Source organism: Ahaetulla prasina, chromosome 1 (genome assembly GCF_028640845.1).
Source record: "Ahaetulla prasina isolate Xishuangbanna chromosome 1, ASM2864084v1, whole genome shotgun sequence".
In the NCBI taxonomy this organism is placed as follows: Eukaryota; Metazoa; Chordata; class Lepidosauria; order Squamata; family Colubridae; genus Ahaetulla; species Ahaetulla prasina.
Window position 1 is genome coordinate 205,725,697 of NC_080539.1, and position 20,887 is coordinate 205,746,583.

The following is a 20,887-nucleotide window of genomic DNA, read 5'->3' on the forward strand; positions in this document are numbered from 1 at the left end:
TACTTCAGCGCACAGGTGTCAAACTCACAATATCACATTGCCACAACGTGACATTTCCCTTCATGGAGCTGGGATGGGCATGGCCTGCGCGTGACGCATCCAGCCAGCGGACCGCCAGTTTGACACCTGCTGTTTAGCTCAATAGGAATTATATAGCTAAAACCTTTTTCTGAGACCTTGACCCAAACATTCCCTCCCCTCATGGTTGAGGGAGGGCTGATTTTGCTTTTAAGGTACTTATACTTGGCTTTGTTGCATTCTTATATTCCTATACTGTAGATACTGAAATGGGATTTACCAGAATACTGAATTACATACTAGGCCTAGAACCATTTGATGTTATTGTGGTTCTATTACAACTAAAGGCAAAAAGTTACCTCAGTCAGGATTAGCTGTATGTATGATGACTTTTAAAATCACAACTGCTCTCATATGAATGTTGCTTTATTTGTGCTAGCACCAAAACACGAGATGCCTCACAGGCATGTTGGGAAGCCAAACCCTGCAGTTCATGGCTCATCACTTTCTATGAACGGGATGTCACTGTATTTGCTTTCATTTATTGCCCATTGCTTCACAGCTTGATCCAGAATCTCAAGGGAAAGACGGTGAGCAAAGTCCAGCACTGCAGTGTTTGTTGAAGATGGCATCCCAGAGTTTGCCTGAATAAGGGAAGATTTTTCAAGGTTACATCCACTATCGTATTTGCCGACTTCCCTGCTTCCATCGTCTAGAATAGTGTGTGGGAAGGGGCTTTTGGATTTTATACATCCCATGGTACGACTGCTATTCAATTTAGCTGCACAGTCAGCCTTGATGTATTGTCCTTTAGAAGGGTACAGAATGTCACTTTCTTGCAAGCAGAGATGAGAGTATGCACTTCTCCCAATATCTGTGGGTAAAAAAATTAACATTGCAGGGTTTAGAATGTTACTTCTTCCATTTATTTTTGTGTTCGGCACATGTCATTTCATTTCATTTCATTTATTTGATTTTTATACCGCCCTTCTCCCGAAGGACTCAGGGCGGTGTACAGGCAAATAAAAACAGATAAGACAATATTTTATAAAATGCGAGATTAAAAAACTTATTATAATTTGCCTAAAAAATTTAAAATATATAGAAATTAAAACCCCGTTTAAAATTAATACTAAAAACTAAAATCCATAAAATTTAAGCCAGCCCCGCGCGAATAAAAAGATGCGTCTTCAGTTCGCGGCGAAAGGTCCGAAGGTCAGGTATTTGGCGTAAACCCGGGGGAAGTTCGTTCCAGAGTGTGGGAGCCCCCACAGAGAAGGACCTTCCCCTGGGGGCCGCCAGCCGACATTGCTTGGCGGACGGCACCCTGAGAAGTCCCTCTCTGTGAGAGCGTACGGGTCGGTGGGAGGCATATGGTAACAGTAGGCGGTCCCGTAAGTACCCAGGCCCTAAGCCATGGAGCGCTTTAAAGGTCATAACCAAAACCTTAAAGTGCACCCGAAAAGCCACAGGTAGCCAGTGCAGTCTGCGCAGGAGGGGTGTTACATGGGAGGTACGCGACACTCCCTCTATCACCCGCGCAGCTGCATTCTGGACTAGCTGAAGCATTCGAGTGCATCTCAAGGGGAGCCCCATGTAGAGAGCATTACAATAATCCAAGCGAGAGGTAACGAGTGCGTGAGTGACTGTGCACAAGGCATCCCGATCTGCATGTAAAAGCAGATTTATTTTTTTTTAAAAATTCCAGCAGGAAGGAAATATTGGGAGTTTCTTTTTGTTTCAGCCCTAAATGGAACTACCGTATATACTCGAGTATAAGCCGAGTTTTTCAGCACGTTTTTTGTGCTGAAAAACGTCCCCTCGGCTTATACTCGAGTATATACGGCTTATACTCGAGTTTTTTTTTTTTTCTTCTTTTTTTCACATTATACCGGATGGTGCAAACTTGACGGGCTTTTGCATTAGCGCGGGGAAGCCCTGCCGGTGCAGTGAGAGGGCGGGGCGGGGGAGCCGCCAGCCTTCTCGGCTGAGGGAGGGAGGCTTTCCCTGACCGGTAGCTGCCTCATTTCCCTCCCTCGGCTTATACTCGAGTCCCCAGTTTACCCCAGTTTTTTGGGGTAAAATTGGGGACCTCGGCTTATACTCGGATCGGCTTATATTCGAGTATATACGGTAGTTGTTTTTCACAAATTCAAGTTCTAGACTCCCAGCTGAGTTCTTGTCAGCATCTTAACTACCATAAATACTCAAAAATCGTACCTTCGTCCTATTTATAATAAACTGGGCTTGAAATAATGACCTTACCAATAGTTTCAACTTACAACTCAAATTGGTTTTGGATATTCAATATTTAATAATCAAAGAAAGTAGCTGCCACATACTAACACAACAATCCCTCATTCAAGATTACATTGGAGAAAACTCAGTAATTCAGACTGATTTATTACATTTTCAAAGTCATGGCAAGATAAAGAACAGAAATCAAGAATGGGGGCCTCCATCCATCCATGGATGGATAGATATAGAATACTTTTTAACATGGTGGTTATTCTAATAAGTGTTAGAAAAAAGAAGTAGAAAGTAGAAATTGGGAAAATAATATTATGTATACTGAAATATAATAGAACATATTATGATTACTATATATACACAAATGTTAGAAGTTGAAAAAGTATGATTATGTATATTTAAATGGTAATATCACTATCAGAACTGTATGCAAAATATATTGACCCAGATAACACACTGTCTACTAAATACTTATGGATGTTAAAGAAAAAAATATTTAAAAAATTGTTAAGAAAAAAAAGAATGTGGGCTTCCAGACACCACTGGAATTCTAGATTATTTAAAGATAAAATAAATAAAATTTATAACTCAGCAAACATTGAATATTATGTTAAATTAACACTACTTTATTAACTACTTCTTAAGAAAAGTCAATAGGCTGTTGGCAAAGTATTACAGCAGCTACAAAGATAGGAAGAAAAAAAATATGGATGCATGAAGGTACATTCTAATTCACGTTAGCAATTTTTGAAAACAACATCCTTCTGTTAATAAAACCTCAGGAAAGCATTTGTGACCTCTTCTGAAGAACTGCCTCTCAGCCTACTGCTTTGCTGTATCCCTCCACTCCTCAATTATTTAAAAAGCTTACATTGACCCACGTGATCTTTTACGAGATGGAGCAGAAGATGTGAATTTCCTTGAATACCGGCAGCCTTGCAGCAGAAATTCATTGCACAATAGGAGTAGACCTTGAATCTAACAATAGTCTACCCAATACTAGAAAATAGATCGAAAGCAGAATGGTTTGTGTTAAATTGCTCATGAAGACACAATGTTGTTTACAACACTATGATACTGTGTGGAGCATATGGAAACCTGTTCTGCATATTTCGAAGCATTAACATACAAACAAGTATTATAAACCCATACTCAGCTGGGCCCTAAGCAGCAATCAATACTGATACTCACTGCAATATTGTTCAGATTCATTAAGATTACTTTATACTATATATAGAAATGTGGTATTATTCTAGCTCATAAAACCCTTATGACCATGTAGCACTTAGACCAATCACAGGTGAAGAGGTGAAAAACCCCTCCCCCATCAACCAGCTATCACTGATAACATAGTTTTTAAACTGAGAGGTAACAGCCTGAGTTTTCTGGGCAGGACTGCCTAGCTTTTCTTGTATGTTCAAAATTAAAATTTCAAAATTAGCCTAACCTTGTTTACTGATGAATATATGCTTCTTCTAAACAATATTAACAATCTGAGCTTACAACAACTGAGTAATTTCCTAGATTAAATAGTTGCAACAAATCAAATTGTGGCTGTCTAGGACGTTGTACAACCTATAGACCACCCCCAAGTGGTACAGTGTCAACTCATCTTTAAATCTATATAAAGCTATAAGTATTATATTTCAGTTTAAAGAGAGCAGAATGGAATAGTTTAGCATCTAAAGTACCTTCAGAAAGTTGATGAAACTTGAATTATGCAATTTTGTTATCAATAGTTTCATTGATATTTAATTCAATCGTTATTATTTCATTCAATTTATATAGCCAGCGACCACATGGAATTGACTTTGCGTGGTATGCAAGGATTAAAACCCACCAAAAAAAAAATTGCCTCTCAAATTCATTCTGAGTTCCAAATCTAAAAATCTGCACCTTGGGAAAGGCTAGTGGCGAGGCTAGCTAACACTAAAGCTATATGTAATTATTAGCTTTGATTATTGCATATGTTACTAAGCATTATCATTGGATACTCACTTAATGTTCTAGGCAGACAAGCAGGAAGTTGAAAGCAACTGGTAAACTATTAGTAAATAAATATTTAATTTCTAAAGGACATTCTGGCTTCAGATTTCATCTGATTAATTTACTTTTACTACTCTCAACTATGATATCCTTCTAAATCAGGGATCCCCAACCCCCAATCCCCGCACCGGCACTGGACCATGGCATGCCAGAACCCAGGCCATGCAAACAAGCAAAGCCCCATCTGCGGAGGTGCAGGCAGAACTCAAAACCAACCCCCCTCCATTACACAGAAAAACCTCTCTCCACAGAACTGGTCCCTGGTGCCCAAAAGTTTGGAGGTCGCTGTTCTAAATCATCTGGCAGAACTATTTATTATTTTTATTTATTTATTCATATTTGTATACCGCCCTATCTCCCGGAGGACTCAGGGCGGTTCACAGGCAAATAAAACAGATATGTACAAATTAAGATAACCATTAAAAAACTTATTCTAAAAGCCAAATTATTAAAAATAATATAAATATTAAAACCAATTTAAAACCCCTATAAATTTAAAATCTAGTCCAGTCCTGCGCAGATGAATAAATGTGTTTTAAGCTCGCGACGGAAGGTTCGGAGGTCCGGAAGTTGACGAAGTCCTGGGGGGAGTTCGTTCCAGAGGGCGGGAGCCCCCACAGAGAAGGCCCTTCCCCTGGGTGTCGCCAGACGACACTGTCTCGCTGACGGCACCCTGAGGAGTCCCTCTCTGTGAGAGCGCACGGGTCGGTGAGAGGTATTCGGTAGCAGTAGGCGGTCCCGTAGGTAGCCCGGCCCTATGCCATGGGCGCTTTGAAGATGGTCACCAAAACCTTGAAGCGCACCGGAAGGCCACAGGTAGCCAGTGCAGTCTGCGCAGGATAGGTGTCACACGGAGCCACGAGGGCTCCCTCTATCACCCGCTGCGCAGCCGCATTCTGGACTAACTGAAGCCTCGGATGCTCCTCAAGGGAGCCCCATGTGAGAGCATTGCAGTAATCCAGGCGAGATGTCACGAGGCGTTAGTGACTATGCACAAGGCATCCCGGTCTAGAAAGGCGCAACTGGCGCACCAGGCGAACCTGGTGGAAAGCTCTCCTGGAGACGGCCGTCAGGTGATCTTCAAAAGACAGCCGTTCATCCAGGAGAACGCCCAAGTTGCGCACCCTCTCCATCGGGGCCAATGACTCGCTCCCAACAGTCAGCCGTGGACTCAGCTGACTGTACCGGGATGCCGGCATCCACAGCCACTCCGTCTTGGAGGGATTGAGCTTGAGCCTGTTTCTCCCCATCCAGACCCGTACGGCTTCCAAACACCGGGACAGCACTTCAATGGCTTCGTTGGGGTGGCCCGGTGTGGAAAAGTACAGCTGGGTGTCATCCGCGTACAGCTGGTACCTCACACCGAAACCACTGATGATCTCACCCAGCGGCTTCATATAGATGTTGAACAGAAGGGGCGAGAGAATCGATCCCTGCGGCACCCCACAAGTGAGGCGCCTCGGGGTCGACCTCTGCCCCCCCGTCAACACCGTCTGCGACCGGTCGGAGAGATAGGAGGAGAACCACCGATAAACGGTGCCTCTCACTCCCAATCCCTCCAACCGGCGCAGCAGGATACCATGGTCGATGGTATCAAAAGCCGCTGAGAGGTCTAATAGGACTAGGGCAGAGGAACAACCCCTATCCCTGGCCCTCCAGAGATCATCCACCAACGCGACCAAAGCCGTCTCAGTGCTGTAACCGGGCCGGAAACCGGACTGGAACGGGTCTAGATAGACAGTTTCATCCAGGTGCAGGGGAAACTGATATGCCACCATACTCTCTACAACCTTCGCCGCGCGGCGGGTTGGAGACCGGACGATAATTACCTAAAACAGCGGGTCAGGAAGGCTTCTTGAGGAGGGCCTCACCACCGCCTCTTTCAAGGCGGCCGGAAAGACTCCTCCAACAAGGAAGCGCCGTAATCGCCTGGAGCCAGCCTCGTGTCACCTCCTGAGTGGCCAGCACCAACTAGGAGGGGCACGGGTCCAGTAAACACGTGGTGGCATTCAATCTACCCAACAACCTGTCCATGTCCTCGGGAGCCACAGGATCAAACTCATCCCAGACAATATCACCAAGACCGCCCTCAGACGCCCCATCTGAATCATCGCAATTTTGGTCCAGACCGTCCCGAAGCTGAACGATTTTATCGTATAGATAACCGTTAAACTCCTCAGCACGTCCCTGCAACGGGTCATCCCGCTCCCCCTGGTGAAGGAGGGAACGGGTCACCCGAAACAGGGCGGCTGGGCGGTTATCTGCCGACGCAATGAGGGAGGAGGCGTAGCAACGCCTCGCTTCCCTCAGTGCCACTAGGTAGGTCCTAGTATAGGATCTAACTAGTGTCCGATCAGTCTCTGAACGGCTGGACCTCCAGGAACTCTCTAGGCGTCTTCTCCGGCGTTTCATCCCCCTCAGCTCCTCGGAGAACCAAGGAGCCGGTTGGGATCTGCGCCGGGTCAGAGGCCGCAGAGGCACGACACGGTCTAAAGCCCCAGCCGCAGCCCGTTCCCAGGCTGCGGCTAGTTCCTCTGCCTAGGTTTGGGAGGAACTGTTCTGCAATGATTTTCAACTTTATTGTCAGGCCTGGTCCAGAAGGTGAAGCAAACGATTACTTTTCAAAATATTTCCCCGAAAATAAGACCCGGTCTTATATTTTTTTGAACCCTGCAATAAGTGCTTGGCCTTATTGCCATGCGCTCAAAAGCCCAATTGGGCTTATTATCAGGGGATGTCTTTTTTGGGGGGAAACAGGGTACTGCCTTGTGGTGTTCCTCAGGGCTCTACCTTGTATCTCATGGTGCTCAATATCCAAAGTGAGCTTTCTGGGCCAAATTACTGGCAAAACTCATATGGAGATCTGGAATAGGGGCTATCAGTATGCCAAGGAGAGTTATTTCTACTGCAACTTATTATCTACTTTCAAGGAATGATTTTTGATAATGAGCTCAATGAGGGAGACCAAACTGAAATTAAATCCAAAGAAAATGGAGATGCTGTTCGCAGACAGGCACTACTCTTGGGAATGGAGCTTCAGACTCTTCTAGATAGGGCTTCTTTTGTACTGAAAGGGTAGGGCTAAAGTGTAGAAGTACTTCTTAATACTTTAGCTGCAAGTAGTGGCTTTGGCAAAAAGCTCAGTTGAATGTGCACAATTATGACTACTATAGGTATGATTGCTCCTAAATAAACCATCAAATCTGGTGACATTTATATACTAGATTATTACATCTCATCTTGACTTTTATAATGAACTTTATATGGGACTACTTTTAAAAAATTTCTAGAAATTATACTGGATATAAAATGCAACTGCTAATGTTAGGTAGAAGATTCATACAGTGCCTACACAATAAATCTTGCTAGTTGCCAACCGCTGCTCGGCCTTTTGGCCAAGATCAATAGTAGTGTGCTACTTACCAGGTATAATATAAGGTGAAGGAATTAACTGGTAGAACTCTAGATGACTTTGGATACCATTCTTAGGCTCTTAGATATGAAAGAGAGGGCAAATGCCCCCTTTATTGAGACTCATCTAACTTATATAGGGTAGGCTGTCTTCCTTTGAGAGCTGAGTCTCCCAGTCTTTCAAACACTAAATTGAATGAATGACTGCTTTAATTGCCAATAAAATGTATATGCTTCTATTTTTTTTGTCTCCCTGCATGTTTATGCTAAACTCTAAGTGTGTGTGTGAGGGGAGGGAGGGAGAGAGAGACCAGTTTCCCACAGAAAAGAAAAACATGGGAGCCACAAAATCTGTGTAGGTGTGGCTGGGGGGGGCGGTGTCATGTGACTGGGTGAGAGTTCTAATATTATTGAACTAAGAAAATATTTTTCCTGTGCATGTAAAGGTTTCTTCTCTGCAGTTTTTTTCTGTACTGCCTGGCATATACCTCTTATCTGTAACTCCAAGAGTTGATGTTTGAAAATTCAGAGTGCTTGAATCAGAAAAGCTCAACAATAATATGTTGCAGCAGTAATTAAGCAAAGAGAACGAACCAACAGAAAGCCATCACTTTATCTATTTGAATACTATACCGCATAGCCTCCCAACACTTTAAGCCGCCCTGAGTCTTCGGAGAAGGGCGGGATATAAATGCAAATAAAATAAAAAAATAAAATAATTCAGTTAATTATGAACTATACAGATTAAAAAATAATTCAGGGATTATTCCTCTAAATAGCTTTTCAGGCGTTTTCTTCAAGAAAATGTTAAAATTGAAAAGAGTCTATACAGATAGTCCTCAACTGATAATCTTTTATTTAGTGAATATTCAAAGTTACAACAGCCCTGAAAACAGTGACTTTTTGTTTTTCACAAAACCGTTGCAGCATCCCCAAAGTCACCTGATCAAAATTTGGACCTTGGCAACTGACTCATTCATGACAGCTGCAATGTTGCGGAGTCATGTGGTCACTTATTTTGATTTTCTGAGAAGCAAAATCAATGGGGTAGCCAGATTTACTTTGTAACTGTGTTATTAACTTGAAAACTGCAGATTCACTTAATAATTGTGGCAAGAAAGGTTGTAAAATGGGGCAAAACTAACTTATCAACTATCTCACTTAGCAACAGAAATTTTGGCCTCAATTGGTCATAAGTTGTATTGGGATAACCTGTTTAAAGTAAAAGTAAGGATTGGTCAGGATATAATTCATACCTGAAAGTGTAAACTTTTTGTGACATTTATTAATCTTGCTGGATTTATCCATTAAATTCCAATAGTGTGAGCATTTGTTACTTTGAGTACTATATCCACCAATGTTGCTATAATAAAAAAGTTAAAGCAACTGACCATACATCTCAGAGCATTGTTTGTTTTGAAGAGTCTTAAGACTATCTTTTGGTCCTGAGAAATGATTGTGCTAAGCAAATCTTTTTGATTTCTTAATAGATCATTATCTTGGCTAGCTTTACTCAGAGACATGGAATTTAAGACACATGGTATGTAAGCCAAGAAAAATAAATAAATTTAATCAAGCAACCCTCATCATAGAAGAGATCATTCTGAAATTACCGATATATGAAACTACTAAGGAAATGATGGGTTGGATAAAAAACACATGACATAATTTTCATGGGGGGGGGGCCTTTCAGGGACATCCTTTATCAATTATAGAGGAGTTCATCAAATCCCAAATTGTTGCTACAGTTCACTGAAGAGGAAATGCTTTAAGAACAGAAGTTTAATTAGCATTGAAGTACATAATATGTGTATTAATGAAAGCATTCTCTGCTGTCAATTATATAATACTTGGATGTATTCCAATGTATGTCTTTGACAATTAAAAAGAAAGTTATATCTGTAGGAAGACTGTACAGCATGAAAATCTGAAAGTACAAAAAAAGTACATTCCTAGGCGATCTGAGAAATTACTTCTATTTTCCTATGGGGGAAACTGTAGGACACTTAGTGTCAATCTAATGCATTCCTATGGCTGATTAGGGTAGACTTTTGAGTCTCATGATAACTTCCATTAAGGATCCAAATAGGGAAAGAAAATACATTAAGTAAATAAATCAAGATGAAATATCTGTGCTTTTTAAAGGGTGCTGGATTTCCAACTCCCATTCAGTCAACATAGTTAGCAATCAAACTCCCAAGAAGATGGGAACTAGAACCTTAAAACCTTCAAAGAAGTTGTGTTCTTCTCCTAGATTTGAATCGAAGACAAGGAAAAGGCAGATTTCATTTAGGGAGAAAGGCAATAGGTGCTACAAATGCAACTACAATCGAAACATTTTTCCTTTCAAAACCAGAATACTATATAGCTTTATGGACAGCCTGCCTACTTTATATCCAGTATACTCTTATTCCAAGAGCTTTACTATTTGGAGTGTCTCTCTAAAATTTTACTCAATAAACATACATTCAGAATTGTCTAATTAACAGTGTAATTCTTTTTCATGCCGTCACAGTCTCTCTAGAGAAAATACAGAAACACACCCCCCCTTAGATAATTACATTACAATTTTCTGTTGATATGGTATTTTTAATCTGTCTTCTACACAACTTGCAAATGCATAATCAACTCCTTTTCCCCTCCCTACCATCCCTACCTACATCAATCTCATTATTTTATGCATCTGATGAAGTGAGCTTCAGTTCATGAAAGTGTATGCCTTTAAATAAAAATTGGCTTCTCAGAAAAGGCGTTACCAGACACTTGATTCTTTTTTTTGTCCCAGCAAATAAGGCTCTCCCCCTACAATATCTCAAATGATGAACCAGTGGTGAAATTCAATTTTTTTTACTACCAGTTCTGTGGGCGTGGCTTGGTGTGCGTGGTTTGGCTTGGTGGGCATGGCAGGGGAAGGATACTGCAAAATCTCCATTCCCTCCCCACTTTGGGGCCAGCCAGAGGTGGTATTTGCCAGGTCTCCAAACTACTCAAAATTTCTGCTAACAGTTCTCCAGAACCTGTCAGAACCTGCTGGATTTCACCCCTGTGATGAACTATTTCTTATATCCCAGCTTTAAAAGAATTCTCTCTTTGCAATTAATCATTTAAAAAAACCCTTCAAAACTAGAAGCCTATTTCAATATTCATTTATACCAGTGGTTCTCAACCTTTATAGTGCTGTGACCCCTTTAATACAATACCCCACGATGTGCCGACCCCAACCGTAAAATTATTATTTTTTAGGCAGTGATCTCAGCAGCCACAGAAGGGGGGAAAAGCGGCAAACTGGTTTTTTTGAATTTATCATGCCTGAAGCCGTATTGGCTAGCGATCTGAATTGCTTGCGATTGCCTTGAGGACGGAGGCATTGAAGCAGAGACTCTTCCCCTGTTAAGTTTATCACACCTGAAGCCAGATTAGGCTAGCGATTGGGAGTGATTGCAGCTGGCTTGAGAGGGAGACATCAGAGCAAATATTTCTCTCTTTTTTAATTCATTGTGCCTGAAGCCGAATTCGCGATTCTTTGACTCGCAAGTATACTTCCCATATTTCCGATGGTCTTAGGCAACCCCTGGCAAATCGTCATTTGACCCCCAACGGGGTCGCAACCCACAGGTTGAGAACCGCTGATTTATACCAATGTTGTATTATTCTGTATTGTAAAATCATTAAAAGCAATCCCTCTTCTTTTACAGGTGTATTAGTATATAAAGCTATTTAAAAACACATTGATATTATTAATATTTATATTTCTAGTTAATTTTAGACCATATTTAATGTGGAAAACTAGATTATATAAACTAAGGTTGATTTATAGTTCTACAATAATTAATGATATTTTAAATTTTGTATCCTGGAAACAAAATGGAATGTTACAGAACAACCCATGAACTGAATCCTTAAACTTTCTTTTCTTACATGCGTAGTTGAGCAGAGAAGCATGTAAAATAAAGCCTCTTTCAAATAAAGCTCAATTTTGATGATTTCATGGATATGTCCACGCTTGCTACTTGCTATTTCCTTTTTTCAGAATGTTTTTCTAACTTTAGAGACTAGCTCAGAGTTCTAGAATTTCATGGTGATACCTCCAAATAATAACCAGATCTAATCCTGTTTAGCTTTTCAAGTCAGCTAAGGTCAATTATGGGTTGTCACCTAGCTGGGTTATGATTACACTAAGGGCTTCTAAGACTCTTGAGAAAACCTGGGGGTAGAAACTTCATGTTAGTCCTCTTTCTTCTCGCAACAGCCAATGTCAGTACAAATTTTTACTCCACTATTTTACCGGTACATTTAAATCAAATGGATAATAAATTAGAGTATGTAGGAAATTAACAACTTCGGATTATATTCTAAACACACAATACTGTGTTTAACTTTACTATCTTAAATGAAACTTATGAAGCCACAATCATTTACAATATTCAACCACACTTTAGATTAGGATCTTTCATTGTATGATCTCAGAACAACTGGCCCCGGTTCTGTCCATTACAATCCATGAATTAAGCTAGCGCATGAAACACAAAACTTAATTGTCAGATATTTAGAAACCAGGAAAGTGAAGACAACTGATATGAAAAAGAAGCCATACTCAAAATGTCTAAATCTCTACTTACAATAGTGGAATTTAGGCTAATATTTGGCTGAATTTGCTCCACATTTTGAGCAAAGCTGCACTATACACTGTACATTCTATACAAGAACTATGTGATTAGAATTCAGAATGGTAATAAAACACCCAGAAAAGCTGAATACCTAAACATTCTGCTCAAACTATGTTATGCATCCAGTAAAGATTTTACCTATTGTCTAGCTAGGTCTGTAACTTTCCGTTCATTATGATTTATAATGAAAGTATAATGAAACCAGCGAACAAAACCTTGCACATGCAAGCATATTCTGTCTTAATGACAAAAGTAGATGTGCCAGATTCTCCACTGAAAATGTAACCACGATGATCTCTATAAGGGTTTATGAAGGCCACTTACCAATTAGTATCTTGTTTTGAATATATTTTTCCTAATGATCCACAGAATATGAGGCGCAACAAGTTTAGATTCCTGTGTAGCAAGAGAGAATTATTCTTGTTAAATAATAGCTTCAAATGCATTACAATTTCTCTCACCTCTTTGCCCCCAACTGGATTCCTACAATCCAATCCAATCCAAGTTTGCCCAGAAATAAATCCCACCGATTTCAATGGAATTTACATTATGGTAAAAGTATGTTTAAAGACTACTAGCCTCAATTTAGCAAGAATTCTCAACAAAGATATGCGTGCAATGAGGTGGCGCACTATAGAGTGCTCTGCTTATTTGTAAATCCAGTTAAAATCTGAGTGCTCCTGAATGTTTTAACAATCCCAAAGAGCACAGAAATGAGAAATTCTACACACACACCTTAGAGCATGTAGTATTGAGATCAATGTGCTTGAGGAAGCATGCATAAGGCTTTCCTTTTACTAGCTTTTCATGTGACAAACTACTTTAGATTCTACTTGTTTGAAGAGCTACAGTGACACAAGTAGACAACTACTTTTTAAAATATGTCCAACCTTTAAAGGTTTATATTCAAATACTTGACAGTCTTCGAAATGAACTCCTTTTGCAATGCAACCTTGGGTCAAATGTTACTTCTGTATTTTTATTGTAATGGTAAAGAGCAAAGGTCTTCAGAATAACTGATATTATTTATTGATGTTTTAGACACATGAAGAATGAAATATAATCTCAGTATAACAAAAATATTCTACAGTCAAACTTACCCAGCACACTGAAAATTATATTTCAAACATTATACAATAATTCTTCAAGTTTAAGTAGAAATTGCTTATAGAATAGAATAGAATGACAGTATTGGAAGAGACCTTGGAAGTCTTCTAGTCCAACCCCCTGCTTAGGCAGGAAACCTTATACCATTTCAGACAATGTAAGTTATTATGCAAGTCATACATGAGCATACATGTCAGACATCTTTAGAATTAATTCCTAATCTGAGTGAGACCAACATCAATGTAGATCTAACACAATGAGGCAAAAGGTATTAGATTTTATGCACCAGTTATCTTAAAAAAGAATCCTATTGAGGTGACAAATATGGCTTATAGACTTGCAACAGGGCACATCTTATTGACAAAATCAATTTTTAGTGTCCCCATGATACTGCCTTTGTTTCATCACCAGCCTGTGAGAGACACAATTATTAAGTTATATTAAATTGAATCACTATAAAAGTATTTTCCCCTTATTTCAATATTGTCCAAAGGCAGAATCAAGATATGTACATGTATTTATACGTGTGAGCATATCTTGGAGGAAAAGTCAAATGATCAATAGAGAAGTTGATCAGAGGTTTGGTTTTGGAGTGTTGTGTGGTATTGGAACATCTCTACTCCGGTTACTAGCTAGCATCCATTTCAGTCCTTTCTCTTCCAGCTTTTGCTCTTTCCATCAGCAATGCTCCCCTGGAGTTTTCTTCATCCTTGTCATCCCTGCCCCATTCACAATATTTCCTATTTTTGACATCAGCTTCCTTCCAGGCATCCAACAAGCTTCTCAGCATGTATTATTTTCAATCATTGTCCTCTGTCGTAACCATGAACAGAAATAGTCACCCAGCAGCTGATCAGTTTTAATTCACTGCTCCAATTCTGCAGATCCTGGCTAGCTTCAAAATCATGGGATGATGGTCTGCCACCTTCTGTTCTGAAGATATCTCTAACCCTAACCCTAGCATTTCCTCCCAAGTGTTTCTTTCTTTCTTTGACATTATTTTCACTTGGAAAATGCCCAAATAATACAGCATGTGGAAGAGAAAGCAAGCTACCCTGGAGAGGCCCACAATGATTTTAGAAGTCAAGCCTACTGTTTCCTGCTACAATGCCTGTTAAATGGAGATTTTCCCTGGTTTGTGATATAGTGATGATATTTTCATACCAGCAAAATGAGAAGAGAGAAATTGACGTAATGAGCGGCACACTTGAAACACAAGACAACATTGAAGAGTGATTTCACACAGATGCAAAATAGGCAGGAAGAGGGAGTAGCAGTTTGGAAAGTGTGTTTCACGTTGGGTATTGTTTTATTAATACTCATACTTGTTCAATTAGCACTTTTAACTCAATAGTGGGGAAGGACCTTAAAGCCATTCCTTAAATGCAGTACAGAAATGCAACTCCAGGCAAAAAGCCAAAGCAAATGTGAATATATTAAAAGTATATTTCTTTCTGACAGTTATTGTGTCACAGAGCATAATAGCACCCCTACTTTTCCACTTTCACTGATAGGGCAAAGTTTAATAAGAGTGGCCTTGGGCTGTGTCGCATGAATGTTTCCTTATTGGCACAATAGGATTTCATTGCTTCTTTCCTCTGGCTAGATGTATTTAAAGTATCCCACTGGTTGCTCAAATTTTACTATAATTCATCCAATTACCAGAGCTTATATTTACTTTTGCTGAATACAAACTCAGTGCTAGGCTCACATCTCAATTTTTTTCAAAGTTAGTACAAGTATGGAGGATAAAAAATATATTTTATACCGACTACCTGGACAAGTAGCATATGGTCACAAAGTGATATTGTGTTACTTCTGCTTCATTCATATATGCCCAGGCAATAAAACAGCCTCTATCTTACTGGGCTGCCAAAAAGGCTAATGCAGTCGTAGGCTGCATTAACAGAGGGATAGCATCAAGATCAAGAGAAGTGATAGTACTGCTTTATACTGCACTAGTGAAGCCATGCTTGGAATAACTGCATCCAATTCTGGTCACCAAAATACAAAAAAGATGCTGGGGCCCTAGAAAAAGTGCAGAGAAAAACAATAAAGGTGTCTAGAGGCTAAATTGTACAATGAGCAGTTAAGGGAGTGAGGTATGTCTAGCCTAAAAAAGAGAAAGCTTAGGGGTAACATGATAGCTGTCCTCCAGTATTCCAAAGCACTTAACCATAGGACAAGAACCAATGAGTGGAAGCTCATCAAAGAACGATCCAACCTGGAATTAAGGAGAAATTTCTTGACAGTGAGAACAATTAATCATGGAACAGCTTGCCTTCTGGAGTTGTGGGTGCTCCATCTCTGAGATTTCAAGAAAAGATTTGGCAACCACTTGTTGAGGATAGTACAAGGTCTCCTGCTTTAAGCAGAGTTTGATACCCTACCCTACCCTACGTTTGCTGGAGGCTCTATCTACTTACAGGGAAAACCAGTGTAAATTTTGTGAAGATGGGCCAAATGGGATCTCAAGACATCACATACAGTTATCTTTGGTCCCTTTTCTCGTAAAAGCATATCTGGGATAGAAATCAGATGATTTAATTTGTAGAATGTCTAACCATTTCCTCAACAAAGCACAAGGATACTTTGTGTTTTGCCATGTTATGCAAGATTGGTAGCAGATATGGTTACTCCTCACTGTTCCATTTCAGACTAGTCCATTGCAGTCATTTTCCCAGTCTATGCAGTTGCATGAGTTAGAATTTTAGAGTAATCCTAGTATCAAGAACTTTATAGAGCACTGCACACCAGAACAACTAGACACAAGAACAGTTTTTTCCCGAAGGCCATCACTCTGCTAAACAAATAATTCCCTCAACACTGTCAGACTATTTACTGAATCTGCACTACTATTAATCGTTTCATAGTTCCCATCACCAATCTCCTTCCACTTATGACTGTATGACTATAACTTGTTGCTGGCAATCCTTATGATTTATATTGATATATTGATCATCAATTGTGTTGTAAATGTTGTACCTTGATGAACGTATCTTTTCTTTTATGTACACTGAGAGCATATGCACCAAGACAAATTCCTTGTGTGTCCAATCACACTTGGCCAATAAAATTCTATTCTATTCTATTCTATTCTATTCTATTCTATTCTATTCTATTGTGTATAATTTTATAAAAAAAAATTCTTAAACTTTATGTCATTTTGCCAATAAATTGAATATATGCCTATCCTTTTATACTCTATGAAGTCTGAGTACAGTAATCAATAAGAGTTGCATGCATTTTGATAGAAATGCTTGCATCGGTTTATGAACTCAAATTTGAACCATCTTTTCTTTCTGTGGGCAAGCTTCTCTCTAATCTATGCAACCTATCTGTTTGAACTGTATTATTGTTGTGTAATAAGTTTAGTAACTACTATATCCTAGAATGCTTAGACTGAAGCAATAGATAACGCAATTAAATAAACACATAATGACTATCAGTCATTAATAGGCCAACTCTTCAAATCCACTTTGATTATAAAGTCACTTATAAGACAATTGTATTGATGGATCCATGAAGTCGGCACAAAGAAAACGCTCAATTTGAGAGCCTGTTTTGAAGGCTGAATTTGGTAACACATTTTTTGTCAGCTGGTTGACTAGAAATGATTTCAAATATGTCAATATCACAGATCTGCATAGAGCATGGGTGGGCAATTAATTTTCCTAAAGGGAACATCTCCACAACAACTTGGATTGTTGTGGAGAGCTGCCACTACCGCCCACCACCACCCTGCCTCATCCCCTGCCGCCACCCTCGCCTCCCCCACCTTGGCCAACAGGGATGGCTGAAGGGCCAGTTGAGGCCTGCAGACCATAAATGCCTAGGTCTGGCATACAGGCATTACAGTACTGTCAGTTTCGTTTTTCATCACTCTCATAATTCCTAAAATATAATTTGCTGCTTTCCTAGCAATCACACAATGTCCATTTTCAGAAGTCCAAGATTCTGTTGATGACAGATATAAACAAAAATCAAGATAGCTACTAACAAGGATTTATAAAAAGATCCAACTCTATGGTGCTGTCCAGTGATCATTGGGTTTTTTTGAAGCTGAAAACAGTTATTGCTATTGAGTTATTGAAATCAAGATTTGTTTTCACTATGAAAATATTTAAAATATTTTTTTAATTTTAATAATTTAAATAGAGTTTTCCTCAGACTGCAAAATATTCCTTGTAGTTCTATGAATGTAAATTAAATTAAGAAATAAACTAATTAGCAAACATGATCCTAGCACATTAGATAGGCATACCATTTGGCTTTCAGTACACAGTGCAAGTCAAGATTGTCATTGGCTATGAAATGGATGGTTTCTTAGTTTTCTTAGCAAAGTTTTCAGAACTGTTTTGCCACTGCCTTCTTCCTAGGGTGAGAGAATGACTGGCCTAAGGTCACCAATATTTTTTTATGCCTAAGGCAGGACGGGAACTCACAATCTCTCAGTATTTAGCCACTGTATCTTTAATCACTATTCCATGCTGGCTCTTTTCACTATAGCTAATTAATTTATTATAAACTTCATAATAATAGAATATATTCTTACCATTTACTTATGAAAAGCAAGGGAAGGGGTGGGGAGCTATAGTTACCTTTTGAACTATTTCTAAGTCTGTCTTATAAGAGAACGTTACTTGTAAAACCAATGCCTACACCTAGATGGCACAAATTGAGCAATGGAGCAAAATCGTAATTTTTTTAAAAAAATGTTACTCTCCACAAGCCTGCCTTTTAGCCATGTTTACCTTGCAGTTTAGCCCTTATGTTGTAAATTACCGGCAGGACGATGGGAAAAATCCTCTAGAGGTAGATAAAACGCCAGTTTAAATCATTTTAAACCAAGCAAGTTTTCCCCCACTACAATACTGTGTAGTTGCCTCCAAGATGGATGTAAAAAAAGCAAGTGCACCCAGCCACATTTCCTAGTGGTGTCCACTTGTACGGGTTTTTTTTTATTTTGCAAATTCTATCTGCCTAATAAACTACATGGCAGTCGAGGGTGGGAGTGGGGGAGACAAGTTTCAGCAATCACATCCCTGTCCCCAGAGCAGAGGTCTGCGACTTGCAAGACTAAGACCCCACCCACCCATTCCCGGTCAAGATCTAAGCCTAAGGGGCGCGCAAGTACAGCCTTTTTACGAATGAGGGTTTTTTTACACCTAGTAGGCAAGGGAAGGAACTCGCCAGCCGGCCTGAGCTATTCCTCTTCAGCAAGTACACAGCGACACCACGCATCCAGCCCTGCTCTCCACCCCTGCTGACGACTCTCTCCCAAGCCCACCTTTTGGCAACGGATGGGTCGCAAATCGCTTCAAACCCCACTTACCCGCCCCGCCTTAGTTTTGTCGGCTTCAGAGAAGCTAACCGGAGTAAGTAGGCGGCTGTGCCTTTCTAACAACTTAGCGGGGGAGGGGGGAGGGAGAGAAGAACGAGGTGGAATAGATATTAAGCGCTGACTATATGGGTGGAGCTGGGGCCACGCCGGGAAAGCAAACAGTTTTCCAGCCACTTGGATCGTGACGGGCACAGCTGGGCAGGAAAACAAACGCGAGCCGTCTCCGACCGAGCCACGCATCGCTCTTCACCCCCTTGTGGCCCAGGAGCGTCGCACACCGTTTTGTTTTGGGGGCAGCGCCCTCCCGCCCAACTTCCCCTTTCTCTCCGGTTTCACTCAGGTTGCACACAGAGCAATTGCCTCCTTGGGCGGGCACGACGCAGCCTTCTGCCTTCGGCTCTGTCGAGACACCAAAGGGCGCCGGGCAGCAGCAGCCCCTCCCGTAGTGACTGTTTAACGAATAATAATAATAATAATAATTTTTTTTTTTATAAAAAAAGGACAAATTGCTCTCCTGCCTTGGGCTACTCACTCTTCTCGAGGCTGTTGCTGCGGCTCCAACCCCCGCTCGCCTGGAAACAGAAAAGGGACGCATCTTTCACAGAACGAAGTGGGCCCAAAATCGGGATCACTTAAAAACGTCTGAATCCGCCGACCGGTCCACCCAGGAAATTGAGGCTGCCGGTTGTTTATAGAAAATCCTAACCAATTCACCCGATCCTCCATGCGCTTAACCTGCACAATTAACCATTCGATCAATCTGCAAATCCAGCCGCGCGTATTAATTCTGCAGCGACACCCGGAGGCGAGTGAGCTTTACTAGCCTAAGGACGTGTTGTGTTTTGTTTTTTTAAAAAAAGATTTTCCAATTTTATCCCCGGTCACGAGAGATTGATAAAAGAAACGCAAATAAAATTGCAGGTGGGTTATCTGCCGTTTCTTCGGAAATGTTGCATTTTTGGACGTCGCCGCCTCCTGTGTCTAGAATAAAGAGCGGGCAGCGTTTCCTTTGTAGTTTATTACGAAATTTCTGTGTTCGAATTTATCGGGTTTAATTATTGAACACATCTGTTAGCTTGGGACCCCGATTTTATTTGCTTTGAAAGTGTTAGGTAGCGCTCCAAATTAAGCAGATTTTCTCGGAAAATATGGCATGTTTCTGGGTTTTAAGGGGAAAAGCACTCCAAGGCTTTCTGCCTGAAAGATTAACTTTTCATCTTCCCAACCTTTTCTAAGAGGATTTATCTAAATATAAAAGACGACAAGCATAGATTTAGGCTACCGTATTAAAGCACTGTAAAATGCAAGGTACTATTAGAGATGCAAAATGTTTTGTAAGCCTCAAAGCAAAGAAATATTAGATGCCTGTAGCAAGACAAAAGAAAACCATTGAAAATCTTAAAACAGAACTGATATGCAACAGAAGGATTATCAATGGAAAACAAAAGAAAACTGGTACAAGCTGTTTTTCTACTGGTATAGTACTGTAGGAAAGCCCTTCCCCCAAATTAAAATATTCTTAATAATAAGAAGAGCAGGATAAAATATTTCCCCTAAAGGAGAAATTGAGAAAAATCTTAACAAAGGCAGAAAGCAGCCCTGGTCTTCCTGCTATAGGAAAACAGACTCGAACAGAAGTGTTTAGGAGATTTTGTATTGGGCTACTCTGTTCATAAGCAAAGAGCAAATGGAGATTTCAAATAAGCAATACAACTAGGCAAGCCAAAGTTGGTAAGATTAGTTCAAACACCTAGGATTTGCATTTTCCCTTTTGTCTGTAGAGCCAGCCATGACCCCATAGGAATCTGGCGACAGCCATTAGAATATTAAAGGACATGTATACTGCACGAATCAAGAAGAGGACGGTGAAAATATTTGCAGATCACTCGCATCCTGGACATAAACTGTTTCAACCCCTACCCTCAAAACGACGCTATAGAGCACTGCACACCAGAACAACTAAACACAAGAACAGTTTTTTCCCGAAGGCCATCACTCTGCTAAACAAATAATTCCATCAACACTGTCAGACTATTTACTGAAT

The 20,887-nt window shown here is 40.4% G+C and overlaps 1 long non-coding RNA gene across 1 annotated transcript; it reads right to left on the bottom strand.

The window, feature by feature from the left end:
- Positions 1 to 817: 817 nt before the first annotated feature.
- Positions 818 to 18,904, bottom strand: LOC131201084 (uncharacterized). The gene is made up of 3 exons (XR_009155778.1): positions 18,835 to 18,904; positions 12,717 to 12,788; positions 818 to 892 (listed from the first exon to the last, which is right to left on the bottom strand). It is a non-coding gene; the product is annotated as an uncharacterized LOC131201084 (long non-coding RNA).
- Positions 18,905 to 20,887: the final 1,983 nt, after the last annotated feature.